We start from the raw sequence: 23,705 nt of genomic DNA on the forward strand, positions 1-23,705 counted from the left end.
ATGATAACTAGTAACTATTTGACACTCGGTAATAAAAATACCAAATTGTTCTTTAAAGATGGGCAGTATTTGTGGCCATTCCCAGATAGACATATGAACTCCAATAATTACAGTGATCCTTTGCATGTGATAATAAATAAGATACTTTCAAATATACGATTTTATCCTATGTTTAAGAGTTTTTCCCATATGCAGATTGTACAGTTTATAAACATATAAACATGTCCATGTGCGTATCGCAGCTACTGTCCATCAAAGAATCTGTATTCACACAAAACTCATAAATTGCCCATACATATTAACTCCTGAACTATAGATCAGAATGTTACCTTAAATGACGTCAGTTAGTCCACTGGAAGCCATTCAACATATCTAGATAGTGTTCGTGCAGCCTGGCAAAGTGATCAAGTATGCACAATTTCCCCTGAATTTTCTCATTTTTTGGAAACCATACTTATAATATGATCTAAATAAAAACAGGGAAATCATAGAAAATAACAATATTAAAACAAGAAAAAATCTGATTCAGTTCAAATGCTAACTCTTCTATGTAGCTGGTGACTCTCAGATCTTTTTTTCAACTTTTAAGTTCAGGGGTACATGTGCAGGTGTTATGTAGGTAAACTTGTGTTACAGGGGTTTGTTGTCCAGATTATTTAATCACTCAGGTATTAAGCCTAGTACCCATTAGTCACTTTTCTTGTGCTCTCCCTTTTCCCTACTTCCACTCTCCAAAAGGCCCCAGTGTATGTTGTTCCCCTCTCTGTGTTCATGTGTTCTCATCATTTATCTCCCACTCATAAGTAAGAATATGTGGTATTTGATTCTCTGTTCATGAATCAACCTAAATGCCCATCAATGATAGACGGGATAAAGAAAATGTGGTAATATACACCGTGGAGTACAATGCAGCCATGAAAAAGAATGATATCATGTCCTTTACAGGGACATGAATGAAGCTGGAGGCCATTATCCTTAGCAGACTATCAGATCTTAAAGATGTCTGTCATTAGAAGCAATATAATGTACTAGCTGAGAGCACAGACTGTGGAGTCAGACTGCCAGGACTGGAATTTCTGCCCCATCAAGGGTGAGCTGTATTATTTCAAATAAGTCATAACCTCTCAGTTCTTCAATCTCCTCCTCTATAAAATGAGGATAATAACAGAGCTAAATCTCAGCCTTATTATGAGAATAATTAAATGAGATAATAGTCTTAAAATACTTGGAATGATGCCTGATACACAGTGAGTACTCGATAAACAGTTACTTGTATTGCCAAGATGGAGCAAGCTTGAGAGGGCTGACAACATTTGTAACTGAACTTTGAGGTTGTCTTGAATATCCCAAGTCTTTACTTGTTATAGTCAGATGAATGCTTTTCTATTTTTAAGGACACCTCCACGGATCCTGTCAAGAGTGCTCAGCTGGCTCTGCAGAGACCTGGAGAAAAGTAGGCAGAGTTCCAAGAGGTTAGGTTCAAGCCCAGAGAATCATCCTTTGGTGGGGAACAGTCCAACTCAGGAGACCCACACAAAGGTTTCTCCGGAGACTACGACAACACCACCACCAAGGGCACTCCAGGGAGATTGCATTTTGAGATCACTCACAAGGAGAATCCTTTCCAAGGCCCCAGGGCCTGACTTGGCAATGGGAATTCAGTAGATGAAGTTTCCTTCGATGCTAACTGCCTCACGAATCTAGTCATAGCCATGACCTGCAAAGAGATCAATGAGGCCATCGACGGCTCTGAAAACATGTTACCATCAGTCGTTGTACATGGGGAATGAACCCATCCCATCAAAAGTCTCAGTAACATAGCATCAGATCTGGTGAATGAGACTGTCTCTGCATGTTCCAGGAATGCTGCCCCAGACAAGGCTCCCGGCTCTAGAGACAGAGCATCAGAATCATCACAAAATCCCCCAAATTTGAAATACAAGTCCACTTCGAAGATGAAGGAGAGCACCAAGGAAATACAGGATCCAGAGGACAAGCCTCCTTCTAAGAAGTCTTTTTTTTTTTTAGATTTTTAACTTGAACTTTATTAGCCCAATACCCTAATTCTACAGATGAGAAAACAAGGCCCAAAGAAATTAAACCAGTCTAGTACCCCAGCCACTCCAGAGCTTTTTTCGCTGTTGGGAATGTTAGAATCTTGAGTTAAAGTAAAAATATGGAACCCTTCATGAATTTGCGTGTCATCCTTGCGCAGGGGCCATGCTAATCTTCTCTGTATCATTCCATAAGGAAGTGTTTGAATCTCGTAATGCAGATTATGCCAGAGAGGGTGCCAGGTTCTTTCCTTGGGAGAGAAAGATGTTTCGAGGTCAGGAAAGGGCTGATGAGTTTACAGCTTCAGTTAGTGAAGGGATCATGACCTGTGCTAACAGTGTGGTGTCTGACATGATGGTCTCCATGATGAAGACACTGAGGATCCAAGTGAAAGACACAACCATCGCCACCGTCCTACTGAAGAAGGTTCTGCTCAAGCATGCAAAAGAGGTGGTCTCAGCTGTCATCGACTCCTTCATGAGGAACCTCCACAATGTCACAGGGACCCTCATGACTAACACAGACTTTGTCTCGGCTGTGAAAAGAACTGTCTTCTCTTATGGAAGACAAAAGCCCTCAGATATCATGGATGCCATGCTAGAGAAGCTGTACAATGTGATGTTGGCGGAGAAAGTCTGAGCAGATCAGGAAAGCCAAAGACAAGGCTGAGAGTTATTCCCTCCTCTCCATGAAAGGAATGGGTGACCCTAAAAAATGAAATGTGAACTCTGCCATGAGATCTGAAGCTAAATTGAGAGAAAAAATGTATTCTGAAGCCAAATCAGAGAAGGAGAAGACTTGTGCCGAAAGTCTGGGTGAACACATTATCAAAGAGGTGCTGACTTTGTGGCATAAAAATCAGAAAGAATGTAAATCTCCAGGTTTCCAGCATGCAGCCTGTGAAGCTCCCGACGCACAGTGTAAGCCTGCACCAGACATTTCCTTTGAGTACCCCGAAGATATTTGCAACCTCGGCCCTCCTTTATATCCCCCAGAGAAACCTGAGAATTTTATGTTTAATTCAGACTTCTGGGCCAAGGACCTGATTGTATCTGCCCTACCTCTGATTCAATATCACCTGGCCCAGGGAGACAGAAGGGATGCACAGAGCTTCCTTGAAGCTGCTGGAACCACCAACTTTCCTGCCAACAAATCTCCTGTAGTTCCTGATGAATCCTGCCTGAAGACTGCGCACAACGTAGATGACCAAGAACAAGCAGAAAAGAAGGTCCTAACAAGTGTTTTCTTCAATTTCATCTGGAGCTTATTTAGTGAGACCGTTTTCAAGCGTGGCCATTACTCTGAACCCAAGGTGCTGGAAGAACTAGTTAAGGAAGATATAAACTTGTGTGAAAGACCTTTAACCTCTTCACCCCCCAAACCATGTGAAGATGATGAGACCCCTGGTGCCTTTTCTGGGCTGACCAAGATGGTTATCAACCAGCTAGATGGCAACATGAATGGACAGATGGTAGAACATCTGAGGGACTCAGTGATGAAGCTGCATCTCATCATTGCCAAGTCCTATGATACTTCTTTGACAGAGCTGGAAGATGACAAGTCTGAAGATGCTGGCAGGCTAACGTCAGCCTTCCCAGATAGTTTATATGAGTGTTTGCCAGTCAAGGGCACAGGGACAGCAGAAGCTTTTCTTCAGAATGCCTATCAGGCTATCCATATGAACTGAGAGGTGTATCAGGACAGCCCCCTGAAGGGTGTGCAGCACCCAAGGTGATTGTCAGCAATCACAACCTAATAGATACAGTTCAGAACAAGCAACTCCAAGCCATCCTTCAATGGGTAGCTGCCTCTGAGCTCGATGTCCCTATTTTGTATTTTGCTGGTAATGACGAAGGGATCCAGGAGAAGGTACGAAACAAAGGCAGAGAAATTTGGAAGCCTTATTAAGATTAACAAGGTCTTTAAGTTCTGGTTTCCTTCTGAATAGGAAGATAGCCACTGGGAAGGTAAAATGGGAATGGCAGGATTTGAAGATCATGCCTCTTGGCAGAGATAATGGATAAAGTAAAAATTAGATTTTGCCCAATACAAGGCATATCAAAGAGGGAAAAGGGGATAAGTGATCTTTTTCTATTTTTTTGCATTTAGGAGTAGGAATGTACAGATGAGGAACCTCCAAGAGACCTAGTGAAAGAATCAGATTAAGGTCTGGGCTTTGGGCTGAGCTTTGGATAGGACAGCATTGCTCAAAGGATGAGATGAAGCTAGAAAGTAGCCCTGGGATGTGTTCGGGAAGAGGCAAGAGTCTGAACTTAGGACCTTTTCAAACGTGTCATTACTGTCTTAGCTGGTTTTCTAGGTGGCATAGGGGATTTGAAAGGATTCAGTTGATAACACCCCTCTTCCCTCTACCCTAAGTTCTGAATCCATTAAGAAGTAGGACTAAGGCATAAGGCAGATGGGAAATCAACCTATCACTGTTATTACCGCTAAAGGTAAACATGCATGTTAAGTTCTTGTCCTCCATTCAAGGTGCCCAATAAGCATCAGAACTGCTCACTAAAGGGAGGGTTTGAGTCTGGAGAACATGCACACTTACCCAAGATGCTGCTGCTTCATACTGAAGTGGGGGAATAAAAAGACAATCCCCACGACCTTCTCTCTTTCTTCCTTCTCTCTCTCTCTTTCATTTTCTCTTTCTCAATGCTTTTGATTGTCTCCTCTTGAGTGAGAAAAGCGGAACAACTGCTGTTAATCATTAAGTAGCAAAGGGTGGCAAAAGAGGCTACAATTACTCAGAAAAATTCATCATAATGGAAATCAGAAGATATAGAACGAGGTTTTCTCTGCTTAATTGAGTGGTATTACCAACACTTGGAACTGAGTCACTACAGTTATCTGATAACTGGGAAGACACACGATGACAGAGCATTCGGATTCGGCTATACCAAGCCAAAACATGAAACTGTATAGTCTTTGTCTTTGGTCTTGCTACTCGAAGTGCAGTCTGTGGACCTACAACATTGGCATTACCTGGGAGTTTTTGAGAAGTACAGAATCTCACACTTCCCTCCAGACCTACTGAATCAGAATCTTTGTTTTAGGAAAATACCCAGGTGAGTTATGTGCACACTCAACTTCAGGCTAGAAGACAATGTGAACTTCCAATACTAGATATATTCTTAAGGGTCTTTGGCAAGCTCTATCTCCATGCAGGGTTTCCAATCCATAAAACAGACAACTATTTTACAGTATAAAGCAGTTAGCAGAGATGGGGAGTGGGAGGCTATATTCTGAAGAAAATTTAAACCGATGGAAAAAAATCTACAAATAAGCATAGCCTTCAGGTGTATAATGTATGAGAAAGCCTTTGTTTTGTAGCCATCTTTGAAATCAAACCCATCATACATAATGTACACAATACACTCTGGTTTTAGACTTTTCTGAATTGGAATGTCTTGTTTTAGATTATTTTAAATTGAAACGTGTATCTAAAATAGGACAATAGACTTGTAGTCCATACACACACACACACACACACACACATGCACACACCCCTTCGTCTACTCTAAAGACAAAGATATCTATTTTATTGACTGCCTTTTTTTTTTTTTTTGATTCGCTCTTGTTACCCAGGCTGGAGTGCAATGGCGCGATCTCGGCTCACCGCAACCTCCGCCTCCTGGGTTCAGGCAAAAGAACAAGAAGCAGCATATTCAAACTTCAACTAATGAATAGACGCACTGAATATCAGTATATTTTTAGGAACAGAGAGATTAATATATGCATGCATTCGCATACTGATTCGGGTGAGTCACTAGGATGTCTGTGAGCCCAGTGTCTTGAAATACATTTGTATTTATTTTTGAATAAATGATATGTGTGCTTAATTCAAAATTCAAAAGTACAAAAGGATGCGCTGTGAAAATTAAGGGTTGTTTCCTCACTTATATGTCCATCCCATTGCCTTCCCTGGAGAAAAACACCATTTGGATCATTTTCTTATTTATCCTTCCAGAAATACACGCACACATAGTCACAAATTATTATAAATAAATATGTATATATCCTCTTCTGTAACATATAGAGCTGCCACATTCTTTTTAATGGCTTTATATATTTTATAATATATGAAACCATTTCATATATATGTTTTATATATGTTTCATATATTTAACCACTCCCCTATGAATGGATATTTCATTGCCACTATTTTGGACTGTAAGCAATAATATACTGAATATCTTTGAATATACATAATTTTGTATATTCAAATTTACAGGTTAAAATGTATTCATATGTGCTATATACCTAGGAAAGGAATTTCAAGGTTACTGAGAATATTATTTGTATAATTTGATACATGTTTCCAAATTGCCTTCCAGAGAGCTTGTACCAATTTATACATCTTTTTTGTTTTTTTCGAGTCAGAGTCTGTCTGTGACACCCAGGTTGGAGTGCAATGGCACGATCTTGGCTCACTGCAACTTCCACCTCCTGGAAGTTCAAGTGATTCTCCTGCTTCAGTCTCCCTAGTAGCTGGGATTATAGGCATGTGTTATCATGCCTGGCTATTTTTTGTATTTGTAGTAGAGACGGGTTTCATAATTTGGCCAGGCAGGTCTTGAACTCCTGACCTTAGGTGATCCTCCCGCCTCGGCCTCCCAAAGTGCTGGGATTACAGATGTGAGCCACTGCGCCCAGCCTTACACGCCTATTTAAACAGTATAAGAGGACTATTTCCCCACACTTTAAGCAGCAATGCATGCTAAAATCTTTAATTTGCCAAGTTGCTTTACTTTTTTGTCTTATTAGGAGTGAGGGTGAGCATCTTTGCATATATTTAAGGCCATTTGAATTTCCTCTTCTGTGGATAACTTGGTCGTAACTTCTGCCCACTTTTTTTTAACTTTTATTTTAGGTTCACGGGTACATGTGCTGGTTTGTTATATAGGTAAATGTGTCACAGGGGTTTGTTGTACAGATTATTTTGTCACCCAGTTACCAGGTAAGCCTAGTACCAACCCAATAGTTATTTTTTTCTGATCGCCTTCTTCCTCCCACCCTCCACTCTCAAGTATCTGTGGTTTCCCTCTTTGTTTCCATGTGTTCTCATCATTTAACTCCCACTTCTGATAACATGCATTTATTTGGTTTTCTTCTCCTGAGTTAGTTTGCCAAGGGCAATGGCCTCCAGCTGCATCCATGTTCCTGCAAAGGAAATGGTTGTGTTCTTTGTTTTTTGTTTTTTTTGAGACGGAGTTTCGCTCTTGTTGCCCAGGCTGGAGTGCAATGGCGCGATCTCGGCTCACCGCAACCTCCGCCTCCTGGGTTCAGGCAATTCTCCTGCCTCAGCCTCCTGAGTAGCCGGGATTACAGGCACGCGCCACCATGCCCAGCTAATTTTTTGTATTTTAGTAGAGACGGGGTTTCATCATGTTGACCAGGTTGGTCTCGATCTCTCGACCTCGTGATCCACCCGCCTCGGCCTCCCAAAGTGCTGGGATTACAGGCTTGAGCCACCGCGCCCGGCCCTCTTTGTTTTTTTAATTGTACTTTAGGTTCTGGGGTACGTGTGCAGATCATGCAGGATTGTTGCATAGGTACATACATGGCCAGGTGGTTTGCTGCCTTCAACCCCCATCACCTATATCTGGCATTTCTCCCCACGTTATCCCTCTCCACCCTCCCTACCCTCCACTGTCCCTCCCCTAGCCCCCACCAACTGACCGCAGTGTGTGATGCTCCCCTCCCTGTGTCCATGTGTTCTAATTGTTCAACACCCACCTATAAGTGATAACATGTGGTGTTTGGTTTTCTGTTCTTGTGTCAGTTTGCTGAGAATTATGGTTTCCAGATCCATCCATGTCCCTATGAAGGACAGAACCTCATCATTTTTTATGGCTGTGTAGTATTCTATGGTGTATATGTGCCACATTTTCATTATCCAGCCTATAGTTGATGGACATTTGGTTGGCTCCAGGTCTTTGCTATTGTAAACAGTGCTGCAATGAACATACGTGTGCATGTGTCTTTATAATAGAACAATTACTAATTCTTTGGGTATATACCCAGTAATGGAATTGCTGGGTCAAATGGTATTTCTATTTCTAGGTCCTTGAGGAAATGCCACACTGTCTTCCACAATGGTTGCATTAATTTACACTCCCACCAACAGTGTAAACGTGTTCCTATTTCTCCACATCCTCTCCAGCATCTGTTGTCTCCAGATTTTTTAACGATCACACCATTCCAACTGGTGTGAGATGGTATCTCAATGTAGTTTTGATTTGCATCTCTGTAATGACCAGTGATGATGAGCATGTGTTTTCATATGATTGTTGGCCTCATATATGTCTTCTTTTGAAAAGTGTCTGTTCATATCCTTTGCCCACTTTTGAATGGGTTTGTTTGTTTCTTGTAAATATGTTTTAGTTCTTTGTAGATTCTGGGTATTAGCCCTTTGTCAAATGGGTAGATTGCAAAAATTTTTTCCCATTCTGTTGGTTGTCGGTTTGCTCTAATGATTGTTTCCGTTGCTGTACAGAAGCTCTGGAGTTTAATTTGATCCCATTTGTCTATTTTGGCTTTTGTTGCCATTGCTTTTGGTGCTTTAGTCATGAAGTCCTTGCCTATGCCTATGTCCTGAATGGTTTTGCCTAGATTTTCTTCTAGGGTTTTTATGGTGTTAGGTCTTATGTTTAGATCTTTAATCCCTCTGGAGTTAATTTTAGTGTAAACTGTCAGGAAGGGGTCCAGTTTCTGCTTTCTGCACATTGCTAGCCAGTTTTCCCAACACCATTTATTAAACAGGAAATCCTTTTAATAAAATTAAAATTCCTTTTTAAATACTTTTAATAAAATAAAATGTTATTAATATTAAAATTCTTTTAATAAAATAAAAGTTGCTTGTTTTTCTCAGGTTTGTCAAAGATCAGATGATTTTAGATGTGTGGTGTTGCTTCTGAGGCCTCTGTTCTGTTCCATTGGTCTGTGTCTCTGTTTTGGTACCAGTACCATGCTGTTTTGATTACTGTGGCCTTTCTAGTATAGTTTGAAGTCAGGCAGCATGATGCCTCCAGCTTTGTTCTTTTTGCTTAGGATTGTTTTGGCTATGCAGGCTCTTTTTTGGTTCCATAGGAAGTTTAAGGTGGTCTTTTCCAGTTCTGTGAAGAAGGTCATTGGTCGCTTGATGGGGATAGTGTTGAATCTATAAATTACTTTGGGCAGTATGGCCATTTTCGAGATGTTGATTCTTCCCAACCACGAGCATGGAATGTTTTTCTATCTGTTTGTGTCCTCTCTTATTTCATTGAGCAGTGGTTTGTAGTTCTCCTTGGAGAGGTCCTTTACATCCTTTGTTAGTTGTATTCCTAGATATGTTATTCTCTTTGTAGCAATTGTGAATGGCAGTTCATTCTTGCTTTGGCTCTCTTTAAGACTGTATATAGGAACGCTTGTGATTTCTGCACATTGATTTTGTATCCTGAGACTTTGCTGAAGTTGCTTATCAGTTTCAGGAGATTTTGGGCTGAGATGATGGGGTCTTCTAAATATACAATCATGTCATCTACAAATAAAGACAATTTGGCTTTCTCTTTTCTAATTGAATATTCTTTATTTCTTTTTCTTGCCTGATTGCTCTGGCTAGAACTTCCAATACTATATTGAATAGGAGTTGTGAGAGAGGGCATTCTTGTCTTGTGCCAGATTTCAAAGGGAATGCTCAGTTTTTGCCCATTCAGTAGGATATTGGCTGTGGGTTTGTCATAAATAGCCTTTATTATTTTGTGATATGTTTCATCAATACCTAGTTTATTGAAGGTTTTTAGCTTAAAGGGATGTTTAATTTTGTTGAAGGCCTTCTCTGCGTCTATTGAGATAATCATGTGGGTTTTGTCTATGGTTCTGTTTATGTGATGGATTACATTTATAGACTTGCTTATGTTGAGCCAGCCTTTCATCTCTAGGATGAAGCCTACTTGATCATGATGAATAAGCTTTTTGATGTCCTGTTACATTCTGTTTGCCAGTGTTTTATTGAAGAATTTTGTATCGATGTTCGTCATGGATATTGGCCTGAAGTTTTCTTTTCTTGTTGCATCACTGCCCAATTTTGGAATTAGGACGATGTTGGTCTCATAAAAATGAGTTGGGGAGGATTCCCTCTTTTTGTATTGTTTGGAAGAGTTTCAGAAGGAATGGTACCAGCTCCTCTTTGTATATCTGGTAGAATTTGGCTGTAAACCCGTCTGGACCTGGGCTTTCTTTAGTTGGTAGGCTGTTAATTGTTGCCTCAATTTCAGCCCTTGTTATTGGTCTATTCAGGGTTTCAACTTCTTCATGGTTTAGACTTGGAAGAGTGCAAGTGTCCAGGAATTTATCCATTTCTTCCAGATTTACCGATTTGTGTGCATAGAGTTGTTTGTAGTAATCTCTGATGGTAGTTTGTATTTCTGTGGAATCAGTGGCGATGCCCCCTTTATCATTTTTTATTGCATCTATTTGATTCTTCTCTCTTTTATTAGTCTGGCTAGTGGTCTATCTATTTTGTTGATCTTTTCGAAAAACCAACTCCTGGATTTGTTGATTTTTTTGAAGGGTTTTTTTGTGTCTCTATCTCCTTCGGTTCTGCTCTGATTTCTTGTCTTCTGCTAGCTTTTGAGTTTTTTTTTAATCTCGCTCCTCTAACTCTTTCAATTTTGATGATAGGGTGTCGATTTTAGACGTTTCCTTGCTTTTCTGGTGGGCATGTATTGCTATAAATTGCCTTTTAGACACTGCTTTACATGTGTCCCAGAGATTCTGGTATGTTGTGTCTTCATTCTCATTGATTTCAAAGAACATCTTTGTTTCTGCCTTAATTTCATTGTTTTTCCAGTTGACATTCTGGAGCCAGTTGTTCAGTTTCCATGAAGTTGTGCAGTTTTGAGTTAGTTTCTTAATCTTGAGTTCTAATTTGATTGCACTGTGGTCTGAGAGACTGTTTGTTATGATTTCCATTCTTTTGCATTTGGTGAGGAGTGATTTACTTCCAATTATGTAGTCAGTTTTAGAGTAAGTGTGATGTGGTGCAGAGAAGAATGTATATTCTGTGGATTTGGGATAGAGAGTTCTGTAAATGTCTACAAAGTTCGCTTGGTCCAGAGCTGAATTCAAGTCCTGGATATACTTACTTGTTGATTTTCCGTCTCGTTGATCTGTCTAATATTGACAGTGGAGTGTTAAAGTCTCCCACTATTATTGTGCAGGAGCCTAAGTCTCTTTGTAGGTCGTTAAGGACTTGATTCACATATCTTGGTACTCCTATATTGGGTGCATATATATTTGGAATAGTTAGCTCTTCCTGTTGTATTGAGCCTTTTACCATTATGTAATGCCCTCTTTGTCTCTTTTGATTTTTGCTGGTTTTAAGTCTGGTTTATCAGAGACTAGGATTGCCACTCCTGCTTTTTTTTTTGCTCTCCATTTCCTTGGTAAATCTTCCATCCCTTTATTTTGAGTCTGTGTGTGTCTTTCCACTTGAGATGGATCTCCTGAATACAGCACAATGATGGTTGTTGGCTTTTTATCCAATTTGCCAGTCTGTGTCTTTCGATTGGTCCGTTTACATTTAATGTTAATGTTGTTATGTGTGAATGTGATCCTGACATTTTATTACTGGTTGGTTGTTTTGCCCTTTGGTTGGTGTAATTTCTTCATTGCATCATTGGTTTTTACCATTTGGTTCTTTTTAGCAGTGGCTGGTACTGGTTTTTTCCTTCTGTGTTTAGTGCTTCCTTCCGGAGCTCTTGTAGGGCAGGTCTGGTAGTGACAAAATCTCTCAGCAATTGCTTGTCCATAAGGATTGTATTTCTCCATCACTTATGAAGCTTAGTTTGGCTGGATATGAAACTCTGGGTTGAAAGTTTTTTCTTTAAGGATGTTGAATATAGGCCCCCACTCTCTTCTGGCTTGTAGGGTTTCTGCCAAGAGATCCGCTGTGAGTCTGATGTGCTTCCTTTTGTAGGTGACCCAACCTTTCTCTCTGGCTGCCCTTAGTATTTTTTCCTTTGTTTCAACCCTGGTGAATCTGATGATTATGTGCCTTGGGGTTGCTCTTCTAGAGGAGTATCGTTGTTCTCTGTATTTCCTGTATTTGAATGTTGGCCACCTTGCTAGGTTGGGGAAGTTCTCCTGGATAATATCCTGAAGAGTGTTTTCCAGCTTGGATTTATTCTTCCCATTATCTTCCGGTACACTGATCAAGCATAGATTAGGTCTTTTCACATAATCCCATATTTCTTGAAGGCTTTGTTAATTTCTTTTCACTCTTTGTTCTCTTTTCTTGCCTTCTCATTTTATTTCATTGAGTTGATCTTCAATCTCTGATATCCTTTCCTCTGCTTGATTGATTCAGCTATTGAAACTTGTGTATGTTTCTCAAAGTTCTTACGCTGTGTTTTTCAGCTCCACCAAGTCGTTTATGTTTTCCTCTAAACTGGTTATTCTAGTTAGCATTTTGACTAACCGTTTTTCAAGGTTTTTAGTTTCTTTGCATTGGGATAGAACATGTTCCTTTAACTCAGAGAAGTTTGTTATTACCCACCTTCTGAAGCCTGCTTCTGTCAATTCATCAAATTCATTCTCCATCCAGCTTTGTTCCTTTGCTGGTGAGGAGTTGTGATCTCGTGGTAGGGGAGAGGCATTCTCATTTTTGATGATTTCATTCTTCTTGCGCTGGTTTCTTCCCATCTCCTTGGATTTATATAGTTTTGATCTCAGGTAGCTGCTTGGAGAGGTGGCCTTTCCTTTGTCTGCCTGCAGAGGTGCTGCTGGCCTGCTACAGATTCAGTGGAGCTGCTGTGTCTTTTATTTATTCAGGAAAATTAGGCCGGTTTCTGCAATGGCTGCTGCCCTTACCCCCACTGAGCTCTATCATTCCTGATCACTTTTTTTTTTTTTTAAGAAAGAAAGATAAATGGGGAAGAGAGAACAGGAGTCTTGCTCTATTGCCCAGGCTGGAATGCAATCTAAAAGTTGGTATTAAAAACCTCTTTTATGCCGATAATTGTGCTTAACAGCAGAGACAGGAGGGAAAAAGGAAAGAAAATAACAAACAAACAGCCAACCAATATTTCATTTAAATCTCTGAAATGCTGTGCAAATGCTGAAGAGTGATTTGCTTCCATTTATGTGGTCACTTTCAAAATAGGTGTAATGTGATACTAAAAAAAATGTATGTTCTGTGGACCTGGGGTGAATAATTCTATAAATATTCACTGAGTTTACTTGTTCCAGGTCTGAGTTCAAATCATAAATGTCCCAATTAATTTTCTATCTCATCGATCTGTAGAATATTAACAATGTGGTGTCAAAGTCACCCACTATTATTGTGCAGTCGTCCAAGTCTCTTTATAAGTCATTGAAAACTTGCCTTCTGTATCTGGGTGCTTCTATTGGGTGCATATATATTTATAATCATTGACTCCTATTGTTGCATTGATCCTTTTATCATCTGATCACTCTCTAACTGATGTTCTGGGTGCAAAACTCTGGAGTGAGAGTTTTTTAGCCTCTGGGCTTTGCTCAGGGGGCCTGTCCTGCTGTATGGGCTATTTCCCTGTTTTCAGTTCCCCTTCTTTCTGGGGGGCAGGTGGCTCCACCCAGCCAGCTTTCTGGCTTTCAAGTCAGCCGGTGCTTCCACCTAGATCTATGCTGACAGCCCCAGCACTGGCTGAAGTTGCTGTTCTGCCCTGTTCAGGCAGCTCGCTGAGGCTTTTCAGCCTGGCAAAGATCTCCTGTTCTGTGGGTTGTAGAGGGCTTGGGAGGAGCACTGTATCCAAACCGAAGTCCCAGAGGGGGAGATCCCCTGGCCCTCTGGTTGGTTGCACACACCTCCTGAATAAGAGCTGCCTCTTATTCAGCCATCTTGGGATCCCTCGGTTGTGTACTTTTTTATGGCTGTGTAATATTCCATGGTGTATTTGTATCACATTTTTTAAATCCCACCTACCATTGATAGGTATTTAGGTTAATTCCATATCTTTGTTACTGTGAATAGTGTTGCAGTGAACATTCATGTGTATGTGTCTTTGTGGTAAAACAATTTATATTCCTTTGTGTATACACCCAGTAATGGGATTGCTGAGTTGAATGGTAGTTCTGATTTTAGCTCTTTGAGGAATCACCACACTGCTTTCAACAATGGTTGAACTAATTTACACTCCCACCAACAGTGTATAAGTGTTCCCTTTTCTCCACAACCTTGCCGGCATCTGTTATTTTGTACTTTTAATAGTAGCCATTCTAACTGGTGTGAGATAGTGTCTTATTATGGTTCTGATTTGCGTTTATCTAGTAACCAGTGATATGGAGCATGTTTTTGCATGCTTCTTGGCCACACATATGTCTTCTTCTGAAAAGTGTCTGTGTCCTTTGCCCACTTTTGAATGTTTTTTTCTTGTAAATTTGTTTAAGTTCCTTATAGATGCTGAACATTAGACCTTTGTCAGCCACACAGTTTGCAAATATTTCCTCCCATTATGTAGGCTGTCTGTTTACTCTATTAATAGTTTCCATTACTGTGCAGAAGCTCTTAAATTTAATTAGATCCCATTTGTCAATTTTTGCTCTTGTTGCAGTTGCTTTTGGTGCATTCATCATGAAATCTACCAGTTTCTATGTCCAGAATGGTATTGCCTAGGGAGTCTTCTAGGATTTTTAGTTTTTAGTCTTACATTTAAGTCTTTAATCAATCTTGAGTTTATTCTTGTATATGGTGTAAGGAAGGGGCCCAATTTCCATCTTCTGCATATGGCTAGCTAGTTATCCCAGCACCATTTATTGAATAGAGAGCCCTTAGCCGTTGCTTCTTTTTGTCAGCTTTGTCAAAGATCAAATGGTTATAGCTGTGTGGCCTTATTTCTGGCTCTCTATTCTGTTCCATTGGTCTATGTGTCTGTTTTTGCACCAGTGTCATGCATTTTGGTTACTGCGGTCCTGTAGTATAGTTTGAAGTTGGGTACTGTGACGTCTCTAGCTTTGTTCTTTTTCCTAGGATTGCCTGGGCTATTGGTGGGCTCTTTTCTGATTACATATGAATTTTAAAATGGTTTCTATGAAGAATGTCATTGGTCATTTAATAGGAATAGCATTGAACCATAATTTGCTCTGGGCAGTATGACCATTTTAACAGTATTGACATTTTCTATCCATGAACATGGAATATTTTTTCATTTGTTTGTGTCATCTCTGATTTCTTCGAGCAGTGTTTTGTAATTCTCATTGTAGAGATTTTCACCTCCTTGTTTAGCTGTATTCCTAGGTATTCTTTTTATGTTCTGCCCATTTTTTTTTTATTGCATTGTAGGCCTTTTCCTTATTGATCTATAAGGAAAAGGTTTTATATATTACAAGGAATCAACCTTTATGATATTAAATACAAATGTTTCCTTTGCCATTGGTCTTTTGATTGGTGTTTTGTTTTGTTTTAGATTGTGTCTGCTGCACAAATGTAGTGAAATATGAGACATTTTTCTTCTATTTTTGCTGGGTTTTATGTTTTATTTTGGAAAACAAATGACACTAGCAAACAAACGATACTAGCTAATTATGATATTAGCAAACCTTTCCCGTTTTTTTTTCTAGTACAGTCATGCATTGCTTAGTAACGGGGATATGTTCTGAGAAATGTATTATTAAGCAATTTCCTCATTGTGTGAACATCATAGAGTGTACTTACACAAACCTAGCTGGTATAGCCCACTATATAGCTAGCTTTTATTGTATTGTATAGCCTTTTGCTCCTAGGCTACACTTATATACAGCATCTATATAAGTGTAGCCTATATAATACTATAAGCAATTGTAACACCATGGTATGTGTGGACCTAAACATATTGAAATATAGAAAAGGTACAGTAAAAATATGGCATAAAAGATAAAACATGGTACATCCATATAAGTCACTTACCATGAATGGAGCTCACAGGACTGGAAGTTGTTCCAGATGAGTGAGTGACTGAGTGGTGAGTGAATGGGAAGGCCTAGGACATTACCGTTCACTACTGTAGACTTTATAAACACAGTACATTTACGCTACAATAAATATATTTTAAAATATTTTTTCTTTCTTCAATAATAAATTGACAGCTTACTGTAACATTTTTATGTTTTAAACTTTTAATTTTTTAAAACTTTTTGACTCATAAATACTTAAAACACAAACACATTGCACAGTTATACACAAATATTTTTTCTTTATATGCTTTTATATAAGCTTTTTTCTATTTTTTTAAACTTTTTATTAAAAATAAAGACACACACACACACATTGGCCTAGGCCCACAGGAGGTCAGGATCATCAATATCATTGCCTTCCACCTCTGCACATTCTCCCACTTGAAGGTCTTCAGGGGAAGTAACACTCACGAAGCTATTATGTCCTATGATGACAATGCCTTTGTCCTGAAGGACCTGCCTGAGGCTGTTTTACAATTTTTTTAGTAAGTAGGAGGAGACTAAAATAACACTAAAAGTGTAGTACAGTACAGCAAGTACAGGAGTCAGTAATGTAGTCATTTATTATCATTATGAAGGACTATCCGCTATATGAAATAATGTGCGCTGGACTTCTATAGAACTGGCAGCACAGGAGGTTTAAGTGAGTAATGTGCTGTGCTATGTTATGATAATGACGATATCACTAGAAAATAGGAGTTTTTGAGGTCCATGATAAGCTTATGGAACCACCATCATATGTACACTCTGTGGTTGGCTGAAACACCATTATGCAGTGCATGATTGTACTTTTATGATTTTTAAAATATATTTAATAATTTAATACATTTTGAATTCATTTTTATATATGGTATGAAATAGGATTACAATTTCTTATTATTTTCTATTCATCTTCTAAACTTTCTACTCTGTGCCATTGAATCGTCCATCTACTCTTGTACCAATAGCATACTGTTTTACTTACTGTAATTCTATAATATTTTTGAATATTTGATAGGACTGGAAACTCCTTATTTTTCTACCTCAGAATTTTCTAGGCTATTCTTAGTTGTTTACACTTTCTAGTTTTCATCCCTCAACTGTGTGCAACCATTAACCTTTCTATCATTATAAATTTGCCTTTCCTTGACATTTTATGTAATGGAGCCATAAAGTATGTGGTCTTTTACATCAGGCTCCTTACACTTAGTGTGATATTTTTGAGGTTCGTCTGTGTTGCAGCATGTATCAGTAGCTTATTTCTTTTTCTTGTTGGATAGTACTTCATTATGTAGCTATACTACATTTTGTTTGTCCATTTATCAGTTAATAGATACTTAGACGGTATTTAGATGGCTTCCATTTTTGTTGTTATGAGTAATGCCACTATGAGCATTCACATACAAGTCTGTGTGGTTATATATTTTCATCTCTCTTGGGCGGATAATGAGGAGTGGAATTGCAGCATCTTAAAATAAGTGTAATTCAATAAGTGTAATTTATTTTTCTTTCTTTTTTTCTTTTTTTAGACAGCGTCTTCCTCTTTTGCCCAGGTGCTGGAATGCAGTGGCATAATCACAGCTCACTGCCACCTCAATCACAGCTCCCTGCAGCCTCAAACTCCCCAGCCTTCTGTGATCCTCCCACCTCAGCCTCCCGAGTAGCTGGGATTACAGGCACCCCCCACATCATGCCCAGCTAATTGTTGTATGTTTTTGTAGAGACGGGGTCTTGTCACATTGCCCAGGTTGGTCTCAAATTCCTGGGCTCAAGTGATCTGATCACCTCAGCCTCCCAAAGTGCTGGAAATACAAGCATGAGCCACCATGCCTGACTAGTTAACTGTAAATTTCTTTCCTTCTTTTTTTTTTTTTTTTTTGAGACGGAGTCTCACTCTGTTGCCAGGCTGGAGTGCAGTGGTGTGATCTTGGCTCACTACAACCTCTGCCTCCCAGGTTCAAGCAATTCTGCCTCAGCCTCCTGAGCAGCTGGGACTACAGGCGTCCTCCAACACACCCGGCTAATTGTGTGTGTGTGTGTGTGTGTGTGTGTGTGTGTTTTAAGTAAAGATGGAGTTTCACCATGTGTTGGCCAGGATGATCTCAATCTCTTGACCTTGTGATCCACCTGCCTCAGCTTCCCAAAGTGCTGGGATTACAAGTGTGAGCCACTGTGCTCAACCCAAGTGTAATTTCTTAAGAAATTACCAAACTATTTCCTGAAGTGACTGTACCATTTTACATTTTCACCAGTAATTTATACAGGTTTCAGTTTCTCCACATCGTGAGCAACATTATTCTTTCATTTATTGTAATAATTACAGTGGTGTATCATTGTGGATTTCATTTGGCATACATACATTAAAATGATGAAAATTATCGAGCATATTATTCTATTAAGTGCTCATTAGCCATTGATATATATTCTTTGGTGAGATGTCTGTGCAATTCTTTTGCACATAATTTGGTTAGATTGTTTTCTTCTTGGTTAGAACTATAATAGCTCTTTATATGTTCTGGATACAAGTCTTTTATCTGATATATAATTTGCAAATATTTTCTGTCAGTTTGTGGCTTTTTATTTAACAGAGTGTTTTGAAGAGCAGAATGAAGTCTAGTTAGGTGTCTAATTTATCATGTTTTACTTTTATCTCTTTTGATTTTAGTGTCATAACTAATAAATTTTTGCCTACCCAGTGGTTCTCAACCAGGAGCAATTTTGCCTCCCAGGGTACATTTGGCAATGTCTGGAGACATACTTGCCTGTCACAACAGAGAAAGAGTTAGCACTGGAGTCAAGTAGTAGACGCCAAGAATACTGCTGCTAAACCACCTGCATCGAGCAAAACAGCCCCACGACAGACCCGGAAGGCCAGGAGTGCTGAGAGTTAGAAACCTTAACCAACGCAAGGCCAGGAAGATTTTCTCCTTGTTTTTGTCTACATGTTTGATAATTTTAGCTCTTATATTTAGGTCTATGATCTTCTTTGAGCTAATTTTTGTGAGGTAGAAGTTCAAATGCAATATTTTGCATGTAGATATGAAGGTTATCGCACCACCATTTGTTGAAAAGACCAGCGGGTATCTGGCCCCTCTGAATTATCCGTCTCCTTTATTTAAAAAATCCTATTGACCATAAATGTTAGTTAGATTCAAGTCTTCTTTTGATTGGTGTTTTCATGGTACATCTTTTTCGATAATTTTAACTTATTGTATTTGAATTGAGGTTTTTTTGTAGGCAGCATACACTTGGGTTATATTTTTTGTCCATTCTGACATTTGATATGTTTAGATCATTTACATTTAGCCCAGTTTATGGATATGTTTGCATTTAAGCTTACCATTTTATTATTTGTTTCTTCTCTCTGTTTTTTCTTCCTGTTCTCCCTTTGCTGCTTCTCTTGGACGATTTGAACATGTTTTAGTATTCCGTTTTAATTTATCTATTGCATTGTTTACTATGTCTTCTTCTGCAGTTCTTTTAGTGGTTAATCTAGGGATTACAATATATATACTAACCTCTCAGAGTCCATGTAGCATCAGTAGTTTACCACTCAAGCTGGAATGTCGGACTATTACCACCATATAGGTTCCTTTACCCTTCTCCCTGTATAGTTGAGTTGTTTTATGTATTTAATTTATGTACTCTGAAAAAACCTTCAATGTTACTTTTGCTTTCAACCTTAAAACTTTTTTTTTTTTTGAGACAGAGTATCAGTCTGTTTCCCAGGCTGGAGTGCAGTGGCAAGATCTCAGCTCATTGCAACTTCCACCTCCCAGGTTCAAGTGATTCTCCTCCTTCAGCCTCCGAAGTAGCTGGGTTTACAGGCATGTGTCATGATGCCCAGCTAATTTTTGTATTTTTAGTAGAGACAGGGTTTTGCCATGTTGGCCAGGCTGGTCTTGAACTGCTGACCTCAGGTGATACTCCTGCCTCAGCCTCCCAAAGTGCTGGGATTACAGACGTGAGCCACTGTGTCCCCCTTAAAACATATTTTAAAGAACTTAAGAGAGTAGCCTACTATTTATGCTGAGAGTTTTACTGTTTTTATTGTTCATTCATTCTTAATGTTTCCAGTTTCCTTCTGATATCATTGCCCTTCTCTCTGAAGAACTTCCTTTACCAACTCTTTTAGAACACTTTTTCTGGCAATGCATTCTCTTAGTTTTATTTATTCTGACAGTGTGTATTTGACTTTCATTCTTCAGTTATAATTTCTGCTGGATATAGAATTCTAATGTGGCAGGGTTTTTTTTTCTGTTAGCATTTAAAAGACGTGCTGCTTTCTTCTGCCCTCTATGGTTTCTGATGAGAAATTGTCTATCACTTGACTTGTAGTTCCCCTATAAATGGTTTTCTCTGGATGCTTTTGAGATTTTTAAAAAATTTTCTTTAATTTTTAGCCATTTAGTTATGATAGGTCTTGGAGTTAATTTCTTTGGGTTTGGGTTTGTTTTCTTTTAGGTACCCTCAGATTCTTGAATCTATGTGTTCAAAACATTTTGGCAAATGAGGAATGCTTTCGTCCATTATTTCTTCAAATATTTTTTGCATCATCACCTTTCTCCTTTGGTATTCTAATATAAATGTCAAAGCTTTTTACATTGCCCACAAATCCTTGGGCTGTATTTATTTTTTAAATGTTTTTTTGAAATAAGTTTAATCAGTCTCTTACGTTGTTAAGCATGGATAATTTCTATTGATCTACCTTCAAGTTTACTGACTTTCCTCTCATTTACATTCTGCCCACCTGTTAAGTTTTTACTTTATATTTTGTATGTAATTTTTAGTTCTAAAATTTCCCATTTGGTTCTTCTATTTCAGTTTCTCACATGGACATTTCTCTTTCTGAAGAGGCTCTCGATATTTTGTCTATTTACCTGCCCTTTGTCGTAAAAAGTCAAGAGCAAATTGAATACAATAAAAATCTGGTTACTTGAGATAGTTTGTTGCCCTTAGGATTCCAGATAAATGACAGCCTACTGTGTTTATATTAGAATGGTTCCTTAACTAACTGTTCTCATCTTACACTTGGAAAAAGAGCTAAGATAGGATCTGATACCTGCAGTGAATTTTGGTTCTGCTGATTACTAGCAGTGTATCTCTGACGAGTCTCTTTACTTCTCTGGGAAACGTTTCCTGAGGATTGAATTGATCTCTGAGGTGTCCTTTCGCTCCAACATTTTAGGATTCTGTGGTCTAAGGGGCAATGGGAAGCAGCATCCACGTTTGTCCACTGGATATTTTCTGCCGTTTTTGCTCTTAGGACAATGACGGAGACTTATGATATGAGGGTGAACTTAGAACCTTAGAATTCTTAGAGAGCCGGATCTTGGGCAGGTGGGTGTTAACATCCCTTCTTCAAACTAAAAATGTTGTCACTAACCTTCTTCCGGTAAACAGGCCAGCAGACTTTAAAGTCTGTGTTGCAGTTTCCCAAGGTCTGCCTGGCCCCTCTGCTCTAGACTTGGCAGGCTCCATCTGGCCTGCCGTGGGATGCTGTGCCTCTCTACTAGTATTTCTTTCCTTTCACAGCTACTTCAGCTCTTGGCTGCTGCTGTGGACAAAGGATGCAGCGTGGGTGAGGTTCTGAGCTGAATGAGGCACTGGGAAACATCCTGCCACTGCAGTTGCTGGACTGGCTGATGGTGAACCTGTGATCAGCAGCCCCACTGCTTTCCCTCTTCCAGCAGCGGGCCCGGCCCTTATCCCCATCCTTCTTTCTCACTTCCACAGCTCCCCTTCTACATCCTTACAGAGCCCTAACACTATCTTCCTATCACTCTCATCAAAGACATGTCATCTTATGCTGGTCACTGGATTTTGCAGATTTTCCTGTCCATGAGAGCAAGGACGTAAACTTAAAAAATCACAGCTAAATGGCTCCACGTGTTTTGCTTTCTTGGGATCCAATGGAACAATCACGTAAAGAAATCCCAGGAGGGAAAAAATAACTAGATGAATGCCAGAGGTACAACAGAGCTGAACTGAGAGGCCCTGCTGAAGGTCACTCAGCCTGTTCCCCTCTCTCTGTGTCACAATTTGCAGCTTCCTCATTCTCCTAAAATAAGCCACAGTGTATCAATAATTCATTTTAGCCTTTTATAGCCATGAAAATCAGAAGATACTAATATTCAATCAAGATCATCCTGATTACAATATTGAGGATTTGGTTTCCCTTTCTCTGTAGAGCTGCAGAACAATGTCCGCCTCTGACTTCGTCCATGGTTGAAATTCGTGTCAAGAATGTTCCCAAGGGTCTGAGTTCTGTTGCTGGTTTTGTGGCTTTCTGGCTATAGAACCTGGGATAAGATACCTGTTCTAATACTGCTCTGACTTAATATCCTCATCACCCCACTTAAGAAATACTGTTCTTATCCTGAATTTTCTGTGGAATTTTATATTCCTGATCCTTCTTTCCTTTTAGAAACTGTTCCATTGGCTTCTAATTTTCTTCCTGTATCTCTGGATCTCTTGGGGGACCTCCTCAACTCTGTCAACTCCTTTTATATTTATCTTTCCTAGGACTTTCTTTCAACCCCCTGCTGTTCTAACTCAAGATCTTCCCTGGGGTATTGCATCAAAATCCATTGCTTTAATGACTTGGTGTCAACATTCATAAAATATTATGCAACAAGTAAAATGAAAAGTGTATCGAGGGGAGGTTATTCCAAATGGCAAGTAAAAAAGAAAACTAAAACTATTTTTTTTTTTTTTTGAGACGGAGTTTCGCTCTTGTTACCCAGGCTGGAGTGCAATGGCGCCATCTCAGCTCACCACAACCTTCGCCTCCTGGGTTCAGGCAATTCTCCTGCCTCAGCCTCCTGAGTAGCTGGGATTACAGGCACGCGCTACCGTGCCCAGCTAATTTTTTGTATTTTTAGTAGCGACGGGGTTTCACCATGTTGACCAGGATGGTCTCGATCTCTTGACCTCATGATCCACTGGCCTCAGCCTCCCAAAGTGCTGGGATTATAGGCTTGAGCCACCGCGCCCGGCCTAAAACTATTTTTATGTATTCTATATTCTATATTGTTTCTTATGTTATCATCTTAAGCTTCATGTAAAAGTCTATCTGCCCTATTAAAATCACATGAAGGTTATGTATTTGTGTCGATAAGGATTAGAAAGGGAAGTGAGAAGGCATACTTAGATTTGCGGTCTGGTGGATAAATGAATACGTCCTGCTTGTTCACTCAGCTTCCCCTCCTTTGGGAAACCTTCCATCCCTTGCTCTAGTCTAGAGAAGCATCAGTCACGGGGCCTTCACCTTCACTGTGGGCTTGGGGCCCAAACTGCATCCCAGTCTCCCAGGCACAGTTTCTGTGTCACAATCATTTTGAAGACTTCCTGTCAGCAAGGAAGCCTGCATCTTTTGACTGGATGTTGGTGGTTAATTTCCGGGCAGAGCCTGCTGTCAGGTTGAAGTCAACCATAGAGAGAAGCAAGGCTAATAGATGAAGAGGGATTCTGAGCCCTACAACCTCATTTGAATTCCTGGATCCTGCTGTGCCTGAAACTACATCTACCTTTTCTGATTCCCCAATTATATAGGTCAATAAATGTCTTCTGTTGTTTAAGCTACTTTTGAATTCAACTTCTATCATTTTCAAACAAAAATCCTGACATAGGTTGGCAGTCACGGGCAAGAACAACACAAAAAAATGTCTGTTTAGAGTTCCATTAATGATGCTATAACACCGATAGTT

At 39.5% G+C, this 23,705-nt stretch overlaps 1 non-coding gene and 1 pseudogene across 1 annotated transcript; one reads left to right on the plus strand and one right to left on the minus strand.

Annotated features, from left to right (window-relative positions):
• The first annotated feature begins 1,438 nt into the window (after window positions 1-1,438).
• On the plus strand, window positions 1,439-21,805 carry LOC100414786 (A-kinase anchor protein 3-like; annotated as a pseudogene).
• Window positions 2,171-2,274, minus strand: LOC118144587 (U6 spliceosomal RNA). The gene has a single exon (XR_004729355.1). It is a non-coding gene; the product is annotated as a U6 spliceosomal RNA (small nuclear RNA).
• Window positions 21,806-23,705: the final 1,900 nt, after the last annotated feature.

The sequence above is a fragment of the Callithrix jacchus genome, chromosome 9 (genome assembly GCF_049354715.1).
Source record: "Callithrix jacchus isolate 240 chromosome 9, calJac240_pri, whole genome shotgun sequence".
NCBI lineage: Eukaryota > Metazoa > Chordata > Mammalia > Primates > Cebidae > Callithrix > Callithrix jacchus.